The following is a 14,294-nucleotide window of genomic DNA, read 5'->3' as shown; positions in this document are numbered from 1 at the left end:
CAACATATGGGAACATAACGATCCGGTGCACCGATGCACCCGCTGCAGTGAACTCGTTCGGTTCGGGGAACCTCGGGCCTTAGGAAAGCTACCGGGCAGCGAAGATAGACCATTGCCAGCGTGGGGTGGGATCGTGCTGGGGGGGGGGGGGGGGCGGGGATAAAACTGGAAAAAAGCTGAACCGACTACAACTTAGCAAGTCAGCCTTGTGCAATAAATTTCAAGTGCGTCCATTAGTCAAAGTTATGAATTTAGCTCACCGAACTGCATATCACGCAACAGCGTTGATCACAATCGGTTCGGGATCGGGTGTTTGTGTTGTTTAAATAAGTCTTATTTACATTTGCGGCAGCTTGTTGCGGGCTGGAATTGCGGTGCGTGTGCATGTGTGTGCACCGGCAAGTGCATTTGTTTAATTTTAATGTTGTTTCACCCATTTTTAATCCCACCCCCCCTCCCCCCGGCAAGGGGTGCACGCAGCAACACGTGAGCCTGGGTTTGGAATGGAAACACCTGTGAGTGCCGGTTGTGAATGAACGGAGGGCATACAGCATACTTTTCCCGGAACAACACTGCTGAGATCATGGAGAGGTCGACTTTTTTTGTCGTGTTCTTCTGTTTTCTTTTTGCTTTTGCCTTAGGGAAGCCTTCGAGGCCTCGATCATCCCGGGACTCTGTTCTGGGCTATTCGTTCGATTCGTTCCGGTTTGAATTTTGTAACATGGAAAGTCGGAAAGGAAGTTGAAATTTTGTAAAAACGGCCTCGTGTCTGTTCTGTTTCCTTGTTCGCCCGAGGGCAAGGTGAGCTACAAACAGTCGGTTAAACAGTGATGGACACACATTTTGTAAAATTTAAATTAAATTATATTATTAGACAAACATTTGAAAGATAGTTAAAAATGAAATTAAACATAGCTTATGATTCCCAACTTTGAATTGTGTGATCCAAACCATTCTCTGTTTTATGATTTCTAGCATAATTTTACGCTTCTCTTACAAATGTTGTTACCTCACGTGTTCAACGCACTAGCACACCGCGTACAAAAGGTAAAATCGATGTTCAATGTATGATATGATTTATGTTTCGTAGGTACACATGCTTTTGCATTCACTTTTCGGTGCGCCTTTATTCCATTTCATTCCGGTCCACGTTATCGCACGGCAACATGATATGGCTCTGTGTGTGTGTGTAGCAATTATTTTGCTTATATGCTGATACGATGCTCAAGATGTTATGCTGGGCGATGTGTCTCGCCGTTGATTGAGTTCCGCAAGGAACAAGTTTGTTTTATGCAAACTTGGGTTCTTTCATCTGTACATCTATAGCACGGTTGGAACAGAATAGAGCAGCACGCACACGATTGGGCTGTTACAAAGTTGTAGAACGCACGGAAAAGTGTGTCTTCTGCTGGGGGGAAAGAGAAATTGAGCTTGTCCCGGAAGTGGGATATAATTCACGAACAAGCGGTTTGTAATGTCTCTTCCAAATGAATTATAGTTGTGGGTCAAACATGGTTCGAATTATATAAGCAAATAAAACAATTGAGGCAGTCAATTAATTATAAAAAGTGTTGAAAATTTACTTTGCCCTTTACTGTTTCATGTATTTTTAAGAAAATGTTCGTGTCGAGCGTTCGAATCGAATCGATCGAATATTAGAATTCATCCATCTGCTGTTTTTACCAAACATAACTTAATCAACAAGTCCTATTTTATAAGCAAAGGTCGCTTACGTACTTACGCTAAAAATAATTACATTATATTGTATTTGTTAGAAAGATTAATCTAATTGATAACTTTTGCTTGTAATATTTTATTCTCCAATATAGAAAAAATTTAAATGTACTTCAAAGGACCAAGAAATTTAAAGCGAATATTTTAGGGATTTAGCTAAAGTCACCCATTTGAGTTACTCAAATAAAAAGACTTTCAATTGAGTCGAAGAAATACTACTGCATACATTTCTTCAGATCGAATTGTTTAGTTTCATTTATCGATTTAATATGAATTTGATTTGAATTAAGCTTTTAGTCTGTTTAAAATGTTTGAACACAATTACAGTGTCAAAGCTTCGTGTTTCAAGAAGCTCGTAATGTTATGTTATGTTTTTTGTTCGATTTCAATCTCTTTACTTTTGGAAATTAAAAAATGTATTGCAAAATACAAATGCAACAATGCTAATTATTTAGAACAAGTTTGAAAATTTTCCGCTCATTCATATTTCAACGCCTTTTCTGAGTGCTATTTGCTAAAAATTAGAAACATTGTACCATAATTCCACTGTATCGGCTTCGCTCAAACTTTTCCTCATCCTGAGAGCAGGACTTTATCGATTCGGAACCATTTAGCATCCATTGCTGACGGAAGCCGTTGGACAACGGGCGATCGTATCTAGTGTCAGCACTTCCCGCACACCGGAAGTAAAGTACATTAAGCCTGGTGGAGGAGGCGGTGAGGTCCTGGCAGATCATTTGTTACTTACCGCCTTCTTCTCGTGTGGTGTGGCTGTGCGTTCCTGCGAGAATCTTGTTGACATTTTACTGCCACAAGAAACCGGGCACCGTGAACGTAACGGAGGCAAAAAGAAAACCCATCAGCATACCTTCGGTCCCGGTGGCGGTGGTTTTCGTTTCGTGATCTGGTTGAGCTGCTGCTGGGCCTGGTCTTTGCTGCCTTCAGCCTCAACCAATCACCGGGAAGCACCGAGCTGCGATCAGATTCGAATCGTTGATGCGATGCGATGGGATGATGTGACGATGCGGTTGAGAGATAAATATAAAACTACCGAAATGTTTTTCCATTAGCAGCGTTTGCGTTGCCTTCCTCGCCGCCATTTCCACCGCCTTGGACATCGCTGGACACACTCTTCGCCGGAGTGAAGACGGCTGTGGCTGAGAATATAAATCATTAATTGATTCCATTTATCTTATTACAAAGAAAGCCGAAATGTGGTGTCGCTGCTGAAGGGAATGCGGTGTGGTGTTGGACTGCTGGTCTAGAAGGTGGTTGCTCCGGACCGTCAGGATCCGCCAGATCGGAGGGACCGGAGTGGAAATGGAGGAAATAAAGGAGTAAGCCCCACGGACGGTGGAGGGAGATTAGTGGCGACTCAAGAGATAAATTGTGTTTCGGGTTTTTAATACGAACTTTGACAACTATAAATCCCACATAACAAGAGTGACGAATTGCTGGAACGAATCCATCGAAGCGCGCTGCTTTTTTCCGTGTTCTTAGGTCCCGCGTCCCTTGTCCTCGTCGGATTTCTCAGCCGGCCAGCTTAACCCACGGGGTGTGTAGATGCTGAGCGGTGAGTTTGTGTTCGTCGTTTTCTTTCCGTTTCCTTTGTCGTCCATAAGCTTGGTCCCTCGCCCGGTGTTGTTGTTCCCGATTCCCGATTCTCAATTCTTGCGATCGAATCGGACAACCGGACCCGGTTTCCGCGCCCGCCTCGAAGCGGGAAACAAGCGACCGAAGGTAGAGAACAGGATAATCACCTGTTTGACTGGGTCAGGTAGAAAATAGTTTGTTAATAATGGGAACGAATCGAACCGAATGCTACTGGAAGTTTTTAATGCCCCCGGCCCGGGCGGACCCCGAAAGCCAAACGGCTCGGCAGTGATCTCCTCGTGATCACCTCTGGCTCCACGCATAGCTAATCGTCCCGCTAACATGCTTAACACACATAACTGAAGCGGCCGAACTAATTAGAGAAGGAGAGGGAGGTGGGCCAATTATGAACCGTTCCCTAAACCGCCGTGGGTTGGATTTTCCTGTTCGATACCGGGGCGCTTTATTCGGTTGATTAATTTAAATGAATCCGTCGCGCTGGAAGCGCCCGACAATCGTGCCGAGGCGTATTTTTGAGGCTGTTGATGTGAGGATGTTTTTATTGAGTGAATCAAAGGGGCCGCCCCGAAAAGAATGTCACATTTTATCCTTGGACGAATAAAAAACGAGGCTAAATTGTTTGACAGAATATCGTTTGTTTATTAAGGATTGTGTACATTGACATTAATGCCTCCACGACCAGACATTATGTTCTCAACATCCTTGATTTTATTGTTTGTTTTCACTCAAACGTACCGCTCCCTATTTAAATCTGTTCTGCCAAAGTGAGAGTTTGCTCTTCAATTCCTTACGAATAATGTATGCTTGGGTAAAGTACCAACTCAACAATAAAAAACTATGACTTGTTTGACCTTTCTTTTATTTGTTGGGCTACACATCAAGTAGGTTGGATACAAGATTGAACAATAAATTTTTGTTTGAATGAAAGTTATTTCCAAATTTTTAAAAGAACAAATCAAAGTTACAAACTCAAATTTGTGTAATTAAAATCTTCTATTCACAATTAGTTGCAAGTTGCACAATGTGTGCAACATTTTCATCTAATTTTCAATCATTATACGAAACAATAGGATTACTTAAACATTCAATGAGGCATCTCCCATCTACCAACTTCTTTGTAGATTCAGTTCCATAGAGTTATGTAATTTAATTTTAATTTTTTGAAAAGATCATTTTTATAATTGTTAAATAAGGGATCAAAAAATGTAAAAGGATTTCGTTTTGGAAAAAGTTAATGTTAAGTTACATTATTTGTCCTAAGAAAACTCAAAATGATTTATAATCTACATTAAACTTGGTAATAAGGAGTATACATAAAAACCTACTAGAGGAAATGGAATTTTATGTAATACAAGTTAAGCATAGTTTAAAAATCAGTTTCAAAAGTGCTTTCCTTAGTTACGGTAGGATATTCCAAATTTCATTTACATGGAAAAATTTGAAATGCATCATGAACCCTTTGGTCTGTGGCGCCATTGCGTTTCCGATACGGTTCCATTGCTCTGCTTGGTATGTAAATGATTTGGCTAGTTCATAAGTAATTATGTTAAAAAGAATCGAATGAGGTGCTGGTTTCGTTAATTGAATTTTCCACCCGAATGTCGTCCCGAACGCCGGATGGGATTTAGTTTTTTTTTTCTTAGAATTCGTACCACGTGGCTAGATTCATGCTTTCAAAGGAAAACCCAAGGACCGGAGAGCGTTCGAGCGTTTGTTAATCAAACCTTAATAGGAACATAATCTTTATGATAAATGGCCGAGCTCGAACCGGAGCAAAACCCGACATTACCTGGTGGGAGTTGTTAATCGAAGGGCGTAAGCTAAGAGCAAAACGACGGGCCCTTAACAATGCGAGAATCAACGGAACCGCAAGGTACGCCATGCTGGCCACAATAAGACATTAAGTGTATTATGTTCCGTCCGTGGCATTATTCATGAAACAAAATGGGCACGATCGGGCGACCGAGCTCCGAAGGGTGCTCGTAAAAGTAATGGAAGAAAGCAGAACGAAGTAACACATTCGATAAATTTATGACGATTGCGATGATAAAATAATAATCATAAATCTGATCGTGGGCGCCAGCCGAACCGAGGCGAAAAAAGTAAACCTAAAGGGACGACCCTGTCGTGCCCTCATCGCACCGGCATCGATTCGTAATGAAGCTCGGTGCCAGGAAGCAATTGAAGCCCGCGAGTCGCACGTTCCGTTGTTTGCTTTGCGTATCGCTTTTACTCGACATAACGTGCCGGGTGATATAAATCAGAGCCGCCTGATGTCCCGGGCGTCGTAATCGGCTACATCCGGCGCGGCGGACGGGGAAGGAAAGGGGATGGAAGGAGCTGATTAGAATACCATGTCGACAATGAGGTGTTAAGCTGCACGCTTCCGGTTTAGCCCTTCGTCGGTGGCCCGGCGCCAGAATGTTCGTTCGGTGGCGTACGATTTCCGTCCGTCTGAGGTGCATTCGAGGTGGTGCACACAGATTTTTGGATATTAAAAGCTTCTTTCCGGTGTACCGAGCCCGAATTACGGTGGGCACGAGTTTCTTGTACGGGATGCGCATGAGGACAATTCGTAATTTTTGATTCCCCGAAAGTCGTTTGCTCCTTTTTTCCAGGAACCCCCACGGCGCGTGTTGAAGGGAAAACAAAACCTGGATACAGGTAAAAGCGACACGTGGGCATCCTTTGGAATAATAATCAACGTTTGGATAGTCAATTTGCTTCTCAATTATTCATAATTTCCGGTAAATCGTTTGAAACCGTTTGTAACATCAGAAACCTCGTTTACTCCTGAAGGTATGCAATGTTGTTCAGACCTCACCTTTTTCTCGTTCGACCCTTAAATGTAGGCAACGCTAGTGTGACTTGTGCATTCCAAGAAAGACCCCAGAATATTAGCCAAACGTACGTGTTTTAGATATGAAAATATCATGTTTAAAAAGAGAAGCAAATTTAAAATATATGTAATCGACATTTCAATAACACCACATGTTTGAAAGTACGGTTTATTTTCGTTCGGTTTCGATTTGTCGAAAGAAAACCTTTCAACAGTCGAACTTTCGATGCTGCACACGAGATTTCTCGTCACGATAACATCTCACTCTGCGGTGATTTATGCTTATGTTCCTCTCAAATCCATCCCAACACGAAAACATGTTTCTTCGCATTACACCGGATGTTTGAAATCGAGCAGGCAATCAGAGGGGCAAAAAAACATGAATCAATTCGTACTCGTATCCCGCTGCTTCTGAGGTCTCGCTATGGTCAACACACCGTTTGGCAATGAGTCCCCGGTTGACCCGTACCTGGCCATGGGAAAGGGTCCGATTTGTCCAGGCTTCCGTTGCGCCCACTCTCACAGGTGTCGTCGTCTGGAGCGTCGGTGGCTCCTGCCAGCGTCTTGAACGATGGACGGGTGGACTTCGAGTCCTGGCGCGCCATAAGATATCCCTCCGTCTGCTGACCGGACACATGGCGTCAGAGCGACATAAGTTTATCGCTAAAAAAAGGACGAAACCCGTCGACGGTACCCTGAAGCTCGGTTGGTGCATCCATATCCGATCGTTGTAGGATCGTGTGTTCGCTGTCCGCCCCCGCTCGACCTACCTCCCACGGTTCACGTTGGGGTTTGGCAATTACCGGGAGTGTGAATAAGTTAAATGACTCGTCCCTTCGAATGATGAACAGAAAAACCAACAAACCCTCTGAACCCCGACCGGTACATGGTGTCCTGGAACATGGACAACGCTTAATGAAGCGAAATCGAAAGGACATCCTAATGGGTCATAGAAGAACGAAAACAAAAGCACATGGAGGAATAGAGAAAAAAAAATGTCGCTCAAATCGAATACCCTCCAAATCAAGGTATGCAGTGGAAGCGATAAATTGTCTAACCCTTAGTCTAGACACGCTTATCTGCTCTTGCGTCCTGTTGCGCCTTCGCCCATCGCACCGTCTTCGCTGTCCCTTGGCGACCCTTCGGCCAAGGATCGATAATCTCGACCTCCATTCCGGTTTCGTCTAAGGACGAAGGATGCAACGGATTCCGGAGCACGGATTCGTTATCACCTTGAGAACGCCGGCAAAACCCGGCAAGCGAAGCACCTCAGACACGGGACAGGACGAACCGGAGCAAAGCTCTTTTTCGTGTCGTGCTTTCGGAAAACAACCTGTTAATGCGGCACCCCTGCACCGATGCCCGGGGTTTAGAAGTCCGATAGGGGATCTTTTTCGTTTTATTCATCCTCCAGACGCCTCTCGGTAGCGGATATTCGCAGGTCACGGTGTTCTAGCGGGAGAGAAACAGATTTCCCCGCGAGGATTTCACCCCTAGGCGAGACACGGATGGCGTTCCGGCGTTCGAACGTCGCCGGCGACATGGCACTCGAGCGCCGTAATGTACAGCAGGGACTCATCCATTTTGTCGTTTTATGGGCTGCAGTCATTGTTTTTCATAAATGACACAACCAGATACACGGTTAGATAACGGTGGGAATCGGAATGAAAACATATCGATGTCCATGTCCATGTAGTTGCCCTTGTTGTGCTGTTGTTTATCTATCCTTGCCCAAGGAAAGTACACACACGCAAATGAAATGAATCACGCTTGTAAAAGCAATTCGAAGGGATGAGAAAAGTGGTTATGCTTGAGAGAAGAAAGGTTTGGTTCGAATTGCGAAAGAAAGAAAGCATTGAATGGAATCTTTTTTGTCGTACCAAAAACATATCAAATGTGTGCTATTTGAAAATTTGATTTTAGTGTTATTGTTATTCAATGGCATACAAAATCACGGCTTGAAATAAACATATTGCTTAACGTTAGAAGTAGTTACTGTTTTGACTAAAAACACTGCGAACTGAGCAATAAGTACGACAGGGAATTATACAATAGAACATAAAGGATATGGTTTAACATTTTGAGCTTGGTGCTTCATCATGGCGTTCAATTTTTAAAACATTTGATTGTCCCTATTTACAGAAAGTACATACAAAATAATTTCTGTAGGTGAAAGGTGTTAACAGTTTTTATAGTCATTTTTGAAGTACATTTTAAAAAACAACTAAGGCAGTTTCTAACTGTTTTGATTATATTAAAATGATTGAAATAAAACTAAGCTATTCGAAAACACGTTTAAATCCAACATCAGTTTATCTTTCGGAAAAAACGGAACGTGTATAAAAATGTATGTGAGTTATGTGAAAATGAAAAGGAAGAAACCTTTTTACTCCAACGCCTGATGTCTTTACCTCACTCATGGTGCGAAATTCGAAATAAATAATTGATCTTCCCTTAATAGCGTTCGCCATTCGAATGCGACTAGTTTCAATTAATTGCTTTGCCACTTCCGGGACATCTATCCAGGACTTGCAACGTATTTGGCAGATGCTTCATTAGAGCGAAATCGCTTCAACACTTTGATGGTGTTTATCGAAAAATCGATTTGCGAACAAACAAAAACCACCCGAAAAGCTTAAGCGTTACTTAGCAATACGTCCTGTGCTTCCTTCTATCAAAGCAAGGAACTAGAAAACCATTCGAAGGCATTCGCAAGGGCCTTGAACCCCTTCCGCCGCACGTTTCCGGAACAGAAGAGAGTGATGCATTCGGAAAGTAGGAAAATAAAACAAGTCACACGTCGGATTCGTGAATTTGTTGCTTTCCCTCCATTCATTTAGCATACGGCAGCATCGATAAGGCTGTACATGCGCGGCCTACCTTCCCTCTCCGAACCACCACCACCACCACTTTGAGTGTTTCACCAAATTGCAAGTGCTTTTCCGTCCGCGTCATCGTCGCCCCACTTTTCGCAACCCTCGGGCCGTTTCCACCTGCCTTGTTTGCCGCGCAAGGCAAGCGGGACGCGTGTCTAATTGATGTGTAACTTAACGTTTAGTTGATTTCAACAAGATTTGGCCATTAAAACGATATCTCTCACGTATCTCCAATCAAATCTGATATATTATGTACACCGTCGCATCGCACCAGGAGTGGCAGAAGCTGAGGGGCAGAGAGTATCGTGCTGCCGAGACCGCCACTTGCGCCACTTTAGTTGCCCGTTTTATTTCGGTTTCTTTCCTGCACGGATTGCGTTCGTGAATGTCCCTTACTTCAGCTGGGAGTTTCTTCCTTTAACTGCCGTTTCCATTTGACACAGGAAGAAGGAGGCTTTGCCTGTAGGACAACTCGGCCGTGTGTTGGGTCCCTCTCCTGATTAACGCGCCCAGGACGCTCGAACGGCATCGGTTGCGCTGATTTGTCGACGAACCCCATTCCACAAATCGTCCCCGGATGAAGTGGTATCTGCATGATGTGCAAGTGTAAATTTTCATCAACAAAAAAAAAACCCCTATTTCATTTCCTCCCATTTCTTTCGTGTGGTTGAGTGCTCGCAAAAGGTTGCGTGTTTTTTTTCCGTTGGCGAAATAGAATGGCATGTGAACTGACATGCAAAAATGAAGGGCCGGTTTTTCGTCGGTTTTTGCAACATTATGTTTGAAGAGTGGAGAGTGAATGAAAATAAAAGACCCACCCAAACATATTTTCCTTCTCGATGAAGCGAACTAAAATAAACAAAAAGTGTGGTCCAAATGAAGCATTCGTTGATCGAGAGAAGAACTGAAATTAAACAAAAAATTGGATCAAAGCAGATAAAAAAAAGGAAAATATTGTGTAAGAAAAGTGATGAAAAAGAAAGCATTATAGATAGAAACAGAAAAGAGGAAACGGGAAAGATATAAAGCGAGAGATGCAAAGAAAAAATGGAAATGAAGGAAAAAAAAGGCAACGACAACCAAACACATGCCATCGAGTGAGGTAAATACATTACCGAGATAAGATTGGCTAAAATACGAGCTGGGCCGGGAAGTTTGCATAAATCCTTCTGCGGTCGGTTCTGCAGTCTGGGATGTTTTGTATTTTTATTGGGTTACCAACCGAAACTTCACCCAGAATGTCGGTATACTGAGGAGAAGTTAGGCCAGAAAAAAGGAGCCAAAAACTGTTGGTTCTCTCGAATCGAAGATGGCTTCGATTGTGAATTGGGTGAGAACGGTTTTTTTTGTGTGTGTAGTGTTATGCGTTCTCGTTTGTACACGCACAAACCAAGCTTCTTTGGTGCCTTCCCTTTTTCGCCTCCATCGCATCGCAGAATATTCGCTAATTGAGGCAATAAGTTATAAAACTGATAAGAAACGTTCAACGCTGTTGTGAAACGTTGTTGCGTAGTTTCGCAACTCAAGCAAGACAAAGTAAACACAAAAAAACAGACTGAAACAAAAGCGAAGAATCGAATGGAAAGGTAAACGAAACCGTGATGTAAAACGACATGGAGTAAATAAGAAAACACCTTCGCGTACGGAGTTGGGTTTAATTTGGTACCGCGGTTCAATGGCGTGGCCAGGCAATTGTGCAGAAAGTTTCGCTAAAGGAGCTCCATGTTGGCCACGAGCTCCTTCAACAATCGCACCCACACGTCATAAACAAGCGTATAAAGAGATAAAACCGTTTCTTATTAAACCCCAGCGCGCTCATTCGCCTTTAAGTGATTAGATTGTAAATTAAGCAGACGTTTCTGCGCGGGAAACCGCACCGTGGAAGCGCGCCGTGTTCCGCCTCTTTGTCATCTTTTCGAACGCCCGCATTCGGTGACGCACCACACGAACGACCGAAACGTGGGCTGGCGGTTTGGGGAAACCGGGTGAAGCTTAACGGCGATAATATAAAATATCAAATTAATTGGATTCCTGATAATAATATTTGTTCAATTTACATTCAGCCTGATCAACGGGTTGAAGCGGATTTGTTTTTTTTTTTTAGTTCCCTTCCCTCTTGGAGGAGAAGGTCCCACGATTGGGATGAAAAATGTGGAAGATCTTGTCCCATGCTACCACCATGGGGCAACAGCTAGCCTTCGTCCACGGCCCGCAAGCCTTGGTTCAAGGTGTTGAAATATGTTTTGAAATGGTGTGCGCTAAAGCGACGACAACCTTACCCGCGACCAATTATCGTGCGATAGTGAATGGACAGTGATCCGGGCGTGAGACTTTTTCTGCCATAAGCAAAGCAGCAAAATGCGTTAAGAAAAAGTATTCGACCAAATTCCCCAGTCCCTCACATAACCCGCGGAACAACGAGCGCGGACAGTGTTGGAGCGAACCATGGCGGAGGCGTGAAAAGCCGGCCGTCCTGGGCTTATCGTGATTAAAGCCTCATTTGAAAGCTAATTTCATGGGAAACCGTTGATGTCGGGCGGTCGATCGCCGAAAGGAACTCGGCAAGGACGTGTGGAAGTTCGAGCATTGGAGTGGCCTCTCGGGGAACATATGTTCCGGCGATAGGGAGGACTATTATTCTACCTGTTTAATGGGATGCAGGCCGCAGATAGTGTACAGTTTTGTCATCATCGCTGGACGGGGCTTACTTCAGATATGAAACGGAGTGAGACACGCCAAGGGAATGTTTTTCATACGCGACAAACATCCATTTTGAAGATATCGGGATTAGAGGTGGTTATGGTATGCAATAAAAACGTTGAAACTATTAGTAAACAGCTGGAAATATCTTGTAAATCCTATTTAGGATCTATTTTTTTAGAATATTACGTAACTAAACACGTAAGATATGCTATACTTGAACATTATTTAAACACTTGAAGTTCAACAACACTAGAATTAGTTGAAATTCAACAATAAGTAGACCATTTATCCTTGTCTGTATTCGGAAACATTAATAAATGATAGTTTTGTACGAGAAACGGGATATTCAGTATTTTTCATATCTTACAAGTATTAAAATTGCTGCTAAATAATTGGAATAAATAACTTGAACTCGAAGTTCTTTAAGGCTTGGAGGAAATCAATTCAAACCAAAGCTTTGTCTTAACAAATTTTTGAATAAATTTCGAGTTTGCAAATAAAACCTAATACTGCTCGAGTTTGCAAATAAAACCTAATTCTATTATCGCATTAAACACCAACCAATAAATGTATGATAACCAAATGAAAATTAAGCTATATTATGTGTTCTTTGTTTAATAATCTGCTTATTTCAAATTATGAAAAAATTCATTCTACCATGCGTTTTTATGTTCTATATTCAGTTATTTCATTGCAATACTTTTCCATACATTTTATATATATCTTCCTATGAAAAACGAAATCAGAATAATTGTACAAATTCGTTAACTCTTTCATGTTGGCACAAATCTAACTGATTGGATGATCTTCACCAAACGAGCGCATCAATCTTCTGTGGAAGAACATTTGTTCCATGCAAAAATCTTTAAAGTTTTTAACATTTTAAAAAAGGAACCAGGTCTAATGCTCTTGCAATATGAACTGCTCATTTCCCTGTCTTGCATAATGATGGATGATTGACGCCGCCATTTGATGTATCGTTTATCCAATTGCAATACTGGTAACGCGGCGTAAAATTGGGAGGACGATTCTGTCAATCCCACGAGTGCGGTGAAGGGCAGAAAGGTCTCGGCAGCTCGTTTATGCATCATGCAAAATCGTTTGCTTGTTGGCATCTTGTTGGCTCTTGTCACATGGGACGTCCTAGCATTGCTTGTGTAGTTTATGTTGCTACCTCTTTTTATTCAACTCTACTCAACTATTTTTTGTATCCTACGGAAAAAAGTAAAAAGAGTACATGAGATGGCGGCAAATCGGGGTGAAAAGGTGAAGAAACTTATTTTCATAGTAATTAGAATGTAATTTATCATTTTACATACAAAATTGTCCACCTTGTGTTTCCCCTAGCTCGGCACGTCATCACCAAACTGAATATGTGTAATCAGCAACAGAAGTAGCATCCACGGTATCATGGCGTGCATAGGTTCATTTTTCGATCAGATTTTCGCTTCGCTCCTACGGAAAGGATTAATACGGCATCGACCTCGTCCCCTTTTAATGTCCCGGTCGACCGGGCCGAAGCGAACGGCCCCGAATGACATCTTCCAGTCCTGTTTCTTGGTGGGATTGATTTCCACCGCTGTTGCCGTCGGTTTTGCATGGTGTCCTGTACGCTCCGGGCGAGGGTAATGTTTTTTGTGTAGAAGATAAAATGGGTGATTGTTTCGTTATTTATCATGACATTTCAGTTACAGATTTCGAGGATACAGAGATACAGGCTCGTGCAGTGAACTCCTGTTCCTGGTTTTCGAGGGGACTTCAGCGCCGTACAGCTTGAGCCAGAGAAGGCGACCAGCAGAGTGCGCTTCCCGACGCTACCCATCGGTCTCCGAACGATGCGCAAGGATATCCCTCATTTTCACGTTGTCCCCTGTAATGCAAATTATGTGGAAGATAAATCTATCCCCGCTATTATTTTCAAATTATGATGAATCGTTAGCTTAATGTATCGCCGGCATGCAGATCACTACCGGGTGGCTGGTGGGGTGAAGATAAGAAGGGTTGGTGTCCTTTGGCACTATTTTTGCGATATTTACCCACTCGGTATCATTTGAAACCTAATGTTTTCCATTGGGTTATGACTTACAAACTCGCTAAGAACATTCCAATTGAAATGCACAAAATAAATCATTAAGATGTTGTTAATCAATTCGGGATTGATGTGCTTATGCTTTCTATAAGCCTTCATAGATAACTAATTTGTGTGTTATTGAGTGTCGGTATATGAAATGTCTTTTATTGATTCAGATCCTGTAGTTTGAAGTTGGAATAAAAAAAAGGGATAGACTGTCAGGTATTCGTAATAAAGGTTTAATTCAAATGGAATGCCAATGAGTTGCAATCTGTCGTTATTCATGAGTATGCACAATTATGATAACGAATTATTTCTGAATGTGCAAAACCAAAACATTCTTTCAATGGAAATTGTTACATTTGCAGTAATTCTTTCAGAATTACACAAATATTATGCAAAAAGACCATGCCATTCAATTCTATTCTGTATAGATCAATTTCAATTCAATCAGTTT

The sequence above is a fragment of the Anopheles coustani genome, chromosome 2, assembly GCF_943734705.1.
Source record: "Anopheles coustani chromosome 2, idAnoCousDA_361_x.2, whole genome shotgun sequence".
Taxonomy (NCBI): domain Eukaryota; kingdom Metazoa; phylum Arthropoda; class Insecta; order Diptera; family Culicidae; genus Anopheles; species Anopheles coustani.
The sequence above is the reverse complement of the archived record's forward strand: the minus strand, read 5'-3'. Positions refer to the sequence as shown.